Source organism: Hylobates moloch, unplaced genomic scaffold, assembly GCF_009828535.3.
Source record: "Hylobates moloch isolate HMO894 unplaced genomic scaffold, HMol_V3 SCAFFOLD_2, whole genome shotgun sequence".
Classification (NCBI taxonomy): domain Eukaryota; kingdom Metazoa; phylum Chordata; class Mammalia; order Primates; family Hylobatidae; genus Hylobates; species Hylobates moloch.
Genome location: NW_026652277.1, coordinates 102602382 through 102612230, shown reverse-complemented (window position 1 = coordinate 102612230; position 9849 = coordinate 102602382). Strand labels below are relative to the sequence as shown.

The following is a 9849-nucleotide window of genomic DNA, read 5'->3' as shown; positions in this document are numbered from 1 at the left end:
TATCCTGAAGCCTCAGTTCCAGCTCCCCATCCCACACAGGCCCAAGAATTTGTCACCTATTCACTATCTCCAATTTCCACTCTAAACAAATGTCTTCAGAACATTCTGGGCTTGCTTAACATTCTGGTTTTCTAATTCATCTTTTTGGCCCCTGTGAAAATTTCCTACTTTCTTCCAAGTTCAACTATGCCTTTCAATGGATAGTTGTATTTTATCTAGCAAAGGGTCTCATGATATCTGATTTTCATTTTGCTGGAATTTCAAGTCCTGCCTTTTACATGTGTATCCCATAGTGTGGATGTACCGTAATATAATTAACTATTTTCCTGTTAATGCACACTTAGATTGTTTTTAATATTTTAGTATTAATAGAAATGCCTCAAGAATTCCTGTGAATATATTATTGTGCCTACATAAAAATCCTTCTATTGCATATATTTCTAGAAGTGGACTGGCTGTTTCAAAGCATATGTGCACTTTTAGTTTTCTCATCAAAAAGCTGGATAAATTTACATTTCCAGGAACACTGAATGATAGTGACAAGGTTTTCATAACCTTAACAGTGCTAAATCTTACCAATCTTTATATCTTTATGTGGCATTTCTATTAATATTATTATTATTTCTTCTTTCTTCTTCTTCTTCTTCTTCTTCTTTTTCTTCTTCTTCTTCTTCTTCTTCTTCTTCTTCTTCTTCTTCTTCTTCTTCTTCTCTCTTCCTCTTCCTTCTGCATTGGCTATTGATATGCTTTACTTGTATTTTTATTGTATTGTATGTATTTTGTTGCTTTGATAAGGTAGTTTTATTATCCAGGTATAAATCTTTTTCCATAATCTGATTGAAATATTTTCTTCCAGTCTAGTTTGTCTTTCGACTTTATCCATAATAAACACCTTTTTCATACAGAAATTTCAAATTTCTGTCACTTCAAATCTAACATTTTTGCCTTTATTTCCTTTTATTCCCCAATATAATAGAAATATTACATTATATTTTCTTTTGATTTTTTTAAGCTTTAAAAACCAATCCAGAAGTTGATTTTGTGTGATCTAAGACAAATATCAAAGTTGTTTTCAAATCAATAATTAATTGCCCCAATATCATTTAACACTCTGTATTTCCCTCACTAGCTTGAAATAATATTCATATATATATACACACACACACATACACACACTTATATATACTCATATATATCTGTATATCTATATAGATATTGATATAGATATAGATACAGATATAGATATAGATATAGAGATATAGAGATATAGATATAGATATAGATATCTATGTATCTGTATCTATATCTATATCTCTATATCTCTATAGATATATATGAGTATGTGTGTATGTGTGTGTGTGTGTGCCTGCATGTTGTTAATGGTGGTTCTTTGTCCTTAGAGCTCGCAAGATGGTAGTGGGCTGCTCCCAAGATGGTGGCAAGCCTTTTGTTCTCTGACCTGGGGTTCTTGGCCTCACAGATTCAAAGGAATAGAAACTTGGGCCATGCGGTGAGTATTACAGCCCTATTAGAAGCCATGGGTCATGGAAGAGAACCGTGGAACCCAGCAACTAGCGTTCAGCTCAATTAGGATGAACCTGGGCACTTAGCTGTGCAGGAACAATGGCGAGCCTTTAGCCTGATCTGGATTGGCAATGGGCACCTCACTGGATCAGGAGCTCAGCAGACATCCTGCTGGATCTGGATGGGTGGAAGTCAGTGGCAGGTCTGCGACAGCGGCAAACAGCAGTGGTGGATGGTGAGCGAAAGCTCAGCTCAAGCTGTAACAAACACAGACCAGAAGAGTCTGCAGTTGCAAGATTTAATAGAGTGAAAACAGAACTCTAAGGGGGTTGCCCCTCCCTGCTCCAATGCCTGGGTTTATGTCCTGATCATTGCCCCTCCCCCTGTGCTCTCAGGAGATAGATGATTTGACTATTTCTTTACGTCCTGCTTTTAGCCTAATTAGTATTTTAGTGAGCCCTCTTTCCTACCTGATTGGTGGGGTGCAAGCTGAGTTACAAGCCCTGTGTGGTCACCTTCCCCAGCTGGGCTTAGGAATTCTTAGTCAGCCTAGGAAATCCAGCTAGTCCTGTCTCTCAATGTGATATAAAATTTTTTACTCTGGTCATTTAATTGATTTACATTTTCCTAAGCCAATACCATGCTGTTTTGATTTTTGTGACTTTATAACATATTTTGATTTCTTGTGACTATTTTGATTGTGGTAAGACTCACATCAAAAGAGGTGCCTCCTTTCAAAATTCTCTTGACTATTGTTTAGCATGTCTAGGTAGATTTTAGAATCTATCTGGTCAAGATCCTCTCAAAAGGATTTCATTTTCTTATTTTCTAAACAGACACACAATTTCCTTAACCAAACTGGATTATTGAAGGATCCTTTATGATTCAATTAGAAGTTCTAAAAATTGAGTCCTCAGGAAGAAATAAAAAGTAATAACAACAAAACACCCACCATGATCGTTTTTCTTTCAAAGGCTTAATAAACATTATATAATTTCTTCCTTTAAACAACCCTGCTAGGGATGTTTTAATAAACTCATTTTAAGCGTGAAGAAACTGAACTTGGGGGAGCTTTATCAGCTGAGAGACTACCCAGCTAGAAAGGTAGTGAAGCAGGGATTACAACTGACCCTCAAGCTAAAACACTTAACCTCTAGTTTCTCTTCTCTCTAGAGCAGCGTTTCCCAAAGTGCTGTGCCTGGACCAGCAGCAGCAGAATCACCTGAGAATATGTTAGAAATGCAAATTCCCTGGCCCACCTGGACCTAACAATGAATAAACTCTGGGAATGAGATCCAGCAATCTGTGCTGTACAAGCCCTTCAGGTGTTCTGATGCAGGCAGTTTGAGAACCACTGATCTAGAATCCAAAGGCTGAGGAGTAATAAGAGGGTGCAAGAAATACTGCATGGAAAAAAATAAAAAATAAATACAGAAAAGAATAGCACTCACTGAAATAAATGAGAAGAAATGCTACAGACATTCAGGGTTTATTAAATGACTACTGTGTTGGCAATAACAGCCACTACATGGCATTATAAGAAATAAAACAGAAAGTGCTTAGCTAAAAGGTGTCCTTTATTCTTTTCAGATCAGAAAAGCTGAGAAAACATTGAACCAGAGTGTATAAAAATCTAAGATCTTTCATCCCATTTCTCTGAGACTTATAATCAAGAAATGCATTAGCAACTCTTAGCTAATACACAAATGCCTGTCCATATGAATTTTGATCTCCTTCAGAAGCCAGACCATAAAAAGGGCTGAGCACCTGAGTGTGGAAGAAGCTTGGAAAACCCCTGAGAAGAAGAAACTTCCTGAGCCATCACAGAAAATAAGAGGAGATTGTCGAGAAAGAGCAGCCTACAATAGCAGTGCAGCTGGAAGGCTGAGGAGACGGTGTGAGGGCGAAGGGAATGAGGAAAGACTGCCAGGGTGGACGCTGGGAAGGCTGGGCCAGTAGCACCATCTGGGGTGGTGAGGTGAGCCATATGCCCTGTGCATTTGGGGCCTACCACAGCTGCCTCTGTGATTAAAAAGGGAACAAAAAAAAACTTTTTTATTACTATTTTTGAATTGGATACATTTACCATTATTTGCAGTAACATACAATTTGTCCAAATTTTCATTTAGTGAAATTAGTGCATCAAACCAGCTGGATTTGCCCATGCAAAGAGGACTTGATGGGTTCAGGTGTTGGGCTCTTCATAAGAATTATCTATTAATTAAGTGATTAAAAATAATTAGCCTTTCGGTTGGGTAGCCTGTCAGGATTAGGGATAAATTCTTGGAGAAAAGTGACTGTGAAAGGCACAGGCTTGGATTGAATGCATTTAAAATAGTCCCTGGGTCTTTCACTGGATAGTGAGATGCCTGCTTGGCTTGGAAAACTTTAGCCCATGAGATTTTCAAAATCACTCTATGAACAGGAAGACTGTTACTGACACAGATCTTCGCCATCCTCTTGGAATTTAAAGCAGCATTTTCAAGGTTTATTATTCGTATTGGTTTTAATAGGATTCTTTTATGAACCATTTTAATGAGGAGTATTCAATTATTGCTTCCTGAAAACATTGCTATGATATCAGATTCCATGCTGTGAGGCCTCATTTGGTTAAAGTGTATGTGATCTGAATGGAAAATAAAAGAACTGTTAAATAGCCACTTCTTTCCTTTACTGTATCAAGCTTTCTTTCTGCTGATGTTGGTGGATGGTGGATGTATGCAAACACTCCATCTTTCTAGTTTGGGAAAGCCACCGGATTTAAAAAGAAAATATACTTAAATGTAAAAATCCATATAATGTGATGTTTATCAGATAAGGCCTTTTTGAGACTAAAACCTTCTCTCTTTTCTTTTAACAAATCAGAAAGGATTGGGCAGAAGTTTTCTAAGCCCGCGGGATGATTAATTAGAGAGGGTGCCACTGGAAAAGCGCACAAAAATGTGAAAACAAATGTGCACGTTTAATATGTAAAGCTCACTCTGGAGTTTAAAACTGGATGCAGCAACTTGAAGTATGTGCCTCAAGGCATGGCTCAAATACTCCGCTGAAGAATCCAACTCATAACCCTGAAGAAAGAAACTCGATTGTTAATCCACTTTTAATCACCAATCAGGAGAACCTTTGCGAAAAGTTGATAAAACAGACCAGCATGTGACTTGAGTTGAAAGTGTTACATGCCTTTTATGCATCTTTAATTACAGCTATGAAAGCTCTCATGAGCTCATGTACTAGTATATAATATTTCATTTTTAGGAATGATGACTAGGAATGTTCAAAACAGAATTAGGAGGTTCTAGAATAAGGCCATCCTTGGCATAATGGTTGGAGCAGGGAGAACACATTTATCCTGACAAAATCAAAACTAGTCATCCACCCTGATATGCAATGCATAATAATCAAACTTTGAACTTTTATGTAGATGGAAGCATATTAACCCTTTATCACCCCAATATGTGCTACTTGCTACCAAACAACTTCCTATATGACGTAAAGTGCACTCACAGAAGTTCATTAACTTCCATGGAGGCCTTTGGTGTTTCAGTCTTACATATGCTAGCACCATCCTGTGAGAGAATGACATAACAGAAATTAAAGAACAAATGATACTTTCTTTGAACAAAGACTATACAGGAATTATATCTGCAATAGGTATATTGATGTGAATAAACTATTTCAAGTTCTGAAACGGCAAAGCACCGTGCATCAGCCATAAAGAAGTAGTTTGTGGCCGGGCGCGGTGGCTCACGCTTGTAATCCCAGCACTTTGGGAGGCCGAGGCGGGCGGATCACAAGGTCAGGAGATTGAGACCACGGTGAAACCCCGTCTCTACTAAAAATACAAAAAATTAGCCGGGCATGGTGGCGGGCGCCTATAGTCCCAGCTACTCGGAGAGGCTGAGACAGGAGAATGGCGTGAACCCGGGAGGCGGAGCTTGCAGTGAGCCGAGATTGCGCCACTGCACTCCAGCCTGGGTGACAGAGCGAGACTCTGTCTCAAGAAAAAAAAAAAAAAAAAAAAGAAGTAGTTTGTGGGGAGTGAGAAGAGGGTTCAGGTGTTAAATTTCTTATAGGAATTAATTAATTAAGTGACCAAAGATAATTAGTTGGGTATCCTGTCAACATTAGGGAAAAGTTCTTAGAGAAAACTGACTGTCAAAGGCACAGGCCTGGATTATATGCATGTAAAATCATCACTGGGTCTTTCATTTGGTAGTGAGGTGCCTGCTTGGCTTAGAAAAGTTCAGCTCACAAGATTGAGGTAGCCGGATATGTGCCACCCCCATCCCTATTCCTCACCTCCACTCACCTGCCCCATCCCCATTCTTTTTTTTTTTTTTTTTTTTTTTTTTGAGACGGAGTTTCGCTCTTGTTGCCCAGGCTGAAGTGCAATGGCATGGTCTTGGCTCACTGCAACCTCCGTCTCCTGGGTTCAAGTGATTCTCTTGCCTCAGCCTCCCAAGTAGCTGTACAGGTGCCCGCAAACATACCCAGCTAACTTTTGTATTTTTAGTAGAGACGGGGTTTCACCATGTTGGCCAGGCTGGTCTCAAACTCCTAACCTCAGGTGATCCGCCATCTTGGTCTCCCAAAGTGCTGGGATTACAGGTGTGAGCCACTGCGCCCGGCCCATCCCCATTCTTTGATCCTAACAGTTGTCATCTTCTCAATTGAAGGTAAAGTTCTATACCAATTCAACCACAAGGTGTCTCCTAGCCTCGCTACCTCCTTCCAACTAGGGTGCCACCCTCCTTCTGTATAGAATTTCTGGCTCTAACGGAATATAAATGGCAAGTACTATTGGGTTTTTTGCTATTATTATTGTTACCATGGTTATTATTGTAATTGTTCCCGGATGGGGTTGAAGAATCTCAATACTTCTCATTGTAGTTCCCTCCCTCCTACTGAGCTGCAGATTACAATCTCATTATACCAACTTTTTATTAATCACCAAAGGGATTCTTTGGTATGGGGATATTTTTATTAAAATATATTTTATAACAGCCTGATGATTTGGTTAATATGATTATCCTACTTAAATGGAAGGAGAGGGATCTGAGGCCAAGAGATGCTATGTACTCTCCTATCGTTAAAACCGAGTTAGAATTTATATGCCCTGAGTTTCTTGCTAGTAGTCAAGACAGCTGTAAAATTAAAAAACACTGCCAGCTAAAAAATACTTACTCGGGAGTAAGGCAAATTTATATCAATAAATTTTCCTTATTAGTTTGCCAGAACATTGCACTTTAGCACTCATTCTTCAGCTACTAGGCAATTCTATTGCCATTGAAAAGCCTCACCAGGAAGGGAAATGCTCCATCATCAAGAATGTGGCCCAGTTTAACCAGCCTTTATTGAACACACACCAGTAAAAAGGTACCAGGCCCATGGATGTGCAATTTTTTCAAAGATGAACAAACTTACCTCTGCTCTTAAAATCTTTCCAAGGTGGCCTCATGTTTTCATTTTTCCCAATATTAGAGTAAGTCCCTCAAATTACTCACCCAGTCTGTTAACACCTGGTACAAGCACCCTTTCAGGTAAATAGGCTAAGGGATTCCTATGATCCACCCATCAGCCTCTGGGACACTGATCTTTATCATATTCAAATCCCTGGGCTCATCCTTTATTTTTCCCACGTTGTCTAGTGACAATAGGAGCAACCAGTCAATCTCATTATACTCATTAGTTTGCCAAAAATGTTAGAAAGTCTCATATAAACAGTCATTCAGATCTTTACTTCCTATAAGTGGTTCAGAGTATCATATGGTGCTATTTTGAATATCGCTATCACCAGAGCACAACATGTACTATCAATGCTCTCTTTACTACTGGAAATAGAGTTATGAGAATCTCTAAATCCAATTACATTACAGAGCCAATTCCAAAACCCCAGAACCAATTCAGAAAGCTCATTCTTAAGATTCTGTTCCTCTAGACTCCATACCAAAATGTGTATTAGGGTTCTCCAGAAAACAGAACCACTAGTGTGTGTGTGTGTGTGTGTGTGTGTGTGTATGTGCACACATGTGTGTGGGGAGAGAGAGAGATTTCTTATAAAGAATTGGCTCATGCAATATGAGGGCTGACAAGTCCTAGGATCTGCAAGCTAGGAAAGTCAGCAGGCTCAAAGAGAGCTGATGGTGTAGCTCCAGTCCAAGTCTAAAGGCCCAAGAAGCAAGAGAGCTGATGGTGTAAGTTTCAGTCTCAGTCCAAGTCCAAAAGCAGGAGGAGACTGATGTCCCAGCTCAAAGGGAGTCAAGCAGAGAGAATGAATTCTTCCTTACTCAGCCTTCTGTTTTTATTCAATCTTCAACCGATCGGATGAGGTCTGGGGACATTGTGTAGGGCAATCGGCTATACTCAGTTTACTAATTCAAATGTTAATCTTATCCAGAAATACTCTCACAAACACACACAGAAAAAATGTTTAACCAAATATCTGGGCCCCCTGTGACACAAAATCAATCATTACAAAAGATTCATCCACACTAGTTTACCGTTTACCAATTCTACCATCTCTGTGTTCTATTCTCTGAAGAGCAGCTGAGCATAAATTCCCCCAAATGTTAATATTACAAAAAAAATTTTAGGTTGAAACGAAGTCAAATCAAGCAACAGTTTTGGATGCCAAATATGCAAGATGCACACTAGGCACCAATAGTTCTTCCGTGCTGATGCGATTATATAAAAATCATAAATATAGGCTTTCTGCTCCTCCCATTCTTTAGACAGTCACATCTTGTGCAGTGCCAGCCATGTCCCTGAGACACGAAAGTTGAAGTGAAGGCCAGAGTAAACGGATTTGGCCTTACTGGGTGCCTGATCACTAGGACAGTTTTAACTCTAGCAAAGTGGTTATTGTCACCATCAATGACCTCTTCATTGACCTCAATTACATGGTCCACATGTTCCAGTATGATTCCACCCATGTCAAGTTCCACGCACCATCAAGGCTGAGAGTGGGAAGCTTGTCATCAATGGCAATCCCATTATCATCTTCCAGGAGCAAGAACCCATCCAAATCAAACAGGGGGATGCCAGTGCTGATTATGCTGTGGAATCCACCCAGCATCATCACTACTTTGGAAAAGACTAGGGCTCACTTAAAGGGGTCATGATTTCTCCCCTTTCTGCTGATGCCCCCATGTTTGTGATGGGTGTGAATCAAGAGAAAAACAAAAACAACATAACAATCATCAGCAATGCTTCCTGTTCCACCAACTGCTTAGCACCCCCCAGCCAAGGTCATCCATGACAACTTTGGCATCATGGAGGGATTCATGACCACAGTCCATGCCATCACTGCCACCCAGAAGATGAAGACAGCCCTTCTGGGAAACTGGGATGATAGCTATAGAGCTCTACAGAACATCACCCCTGCAATTAACTAGTGTTGCCAAGGCAAAGTCATCCCCACACTGAATGAGAACCTTACTGGCATGGCCTTCTGTGTCCCCACTGCCAACATGTTGGTTGCGGACCTGACCTGCCATCTAAAGAAACATGCCAAATATGGTAACACCAAGAAGGTAATGAAGGAGGCATGGAAGGTCCCCTCAAGAGCATCATGGGGCTACACTGAGCACCAAGTTGTCTCCTCCAACTTTTACAGTGACATCGACCCTTCCACTTTCAACGTTGGGGCTGGCATTGTCCTCAGCGATCACTCTGTCAAGCTCATATTCTGATATGACAATGAATTTGGCTACAGCAACAGGGTGGTAGACTTTATGGGACACATGGCCTCCAAGGAGTAAGAGCCCCCTAGGCCATCAGCCCCAGTGAGAACACAACAAGAAAACAGAGGCCCTCAGCTGCAGGCAAGTCCCTGCCACATTCTGTCCCTGTCATGCTGAGACTCTCCCTTCGACGCAGTTTCCACACCAGACCCCCTGAAGAATGGGAGAAGCCTAGGGACCCCCACATTGTCATGTACCATCAATAAAGTCCCCTGTACTCAACAAAAGAAAAAAATCATAAACCTAATGGCATTTTACCTTCAGCCTGATGTTTTACATCCTTTCTGTTTAACTACGTATCTACTCAAATAACACACTGAGGTAGCATAAATATATGCCCCTTCTGGGAAGTCTGTACATCCAGTTTTACTCCAGATGCATTTTCTTATTACTGGATTCTCTTTCTCACTGTTCTATAACTCTTTGAGTTCCTCACTCAGTTTTAATCACTTTTAGATAGGTATTCAATATCCTAAACAGAGATGGGCAAACACTAAATGCAAAATTAAATAAATAAGTAGTTTTATGACTTTTATGTATATTAAGTGTGTATAGATATTATTAGTTTTTTACTTCTAGCATG

At 40.0% G+C, this 9849-nt stretch overlaps 1 pseudogene; it reads left to right on the top strand.

The window, feature by feature from the left end:
* The first annotated feature begins 1655 nt into the window (after positions 1–1655).
* Positions 1656–9215, top strand: LOC116476712 (glyceraldehyde-3-phosphate dehydrogenase-like; annotated as a pseudogene).
* The last annotated feature ends 634 nt before the right edge of the window (positions 9216–9849 follow it).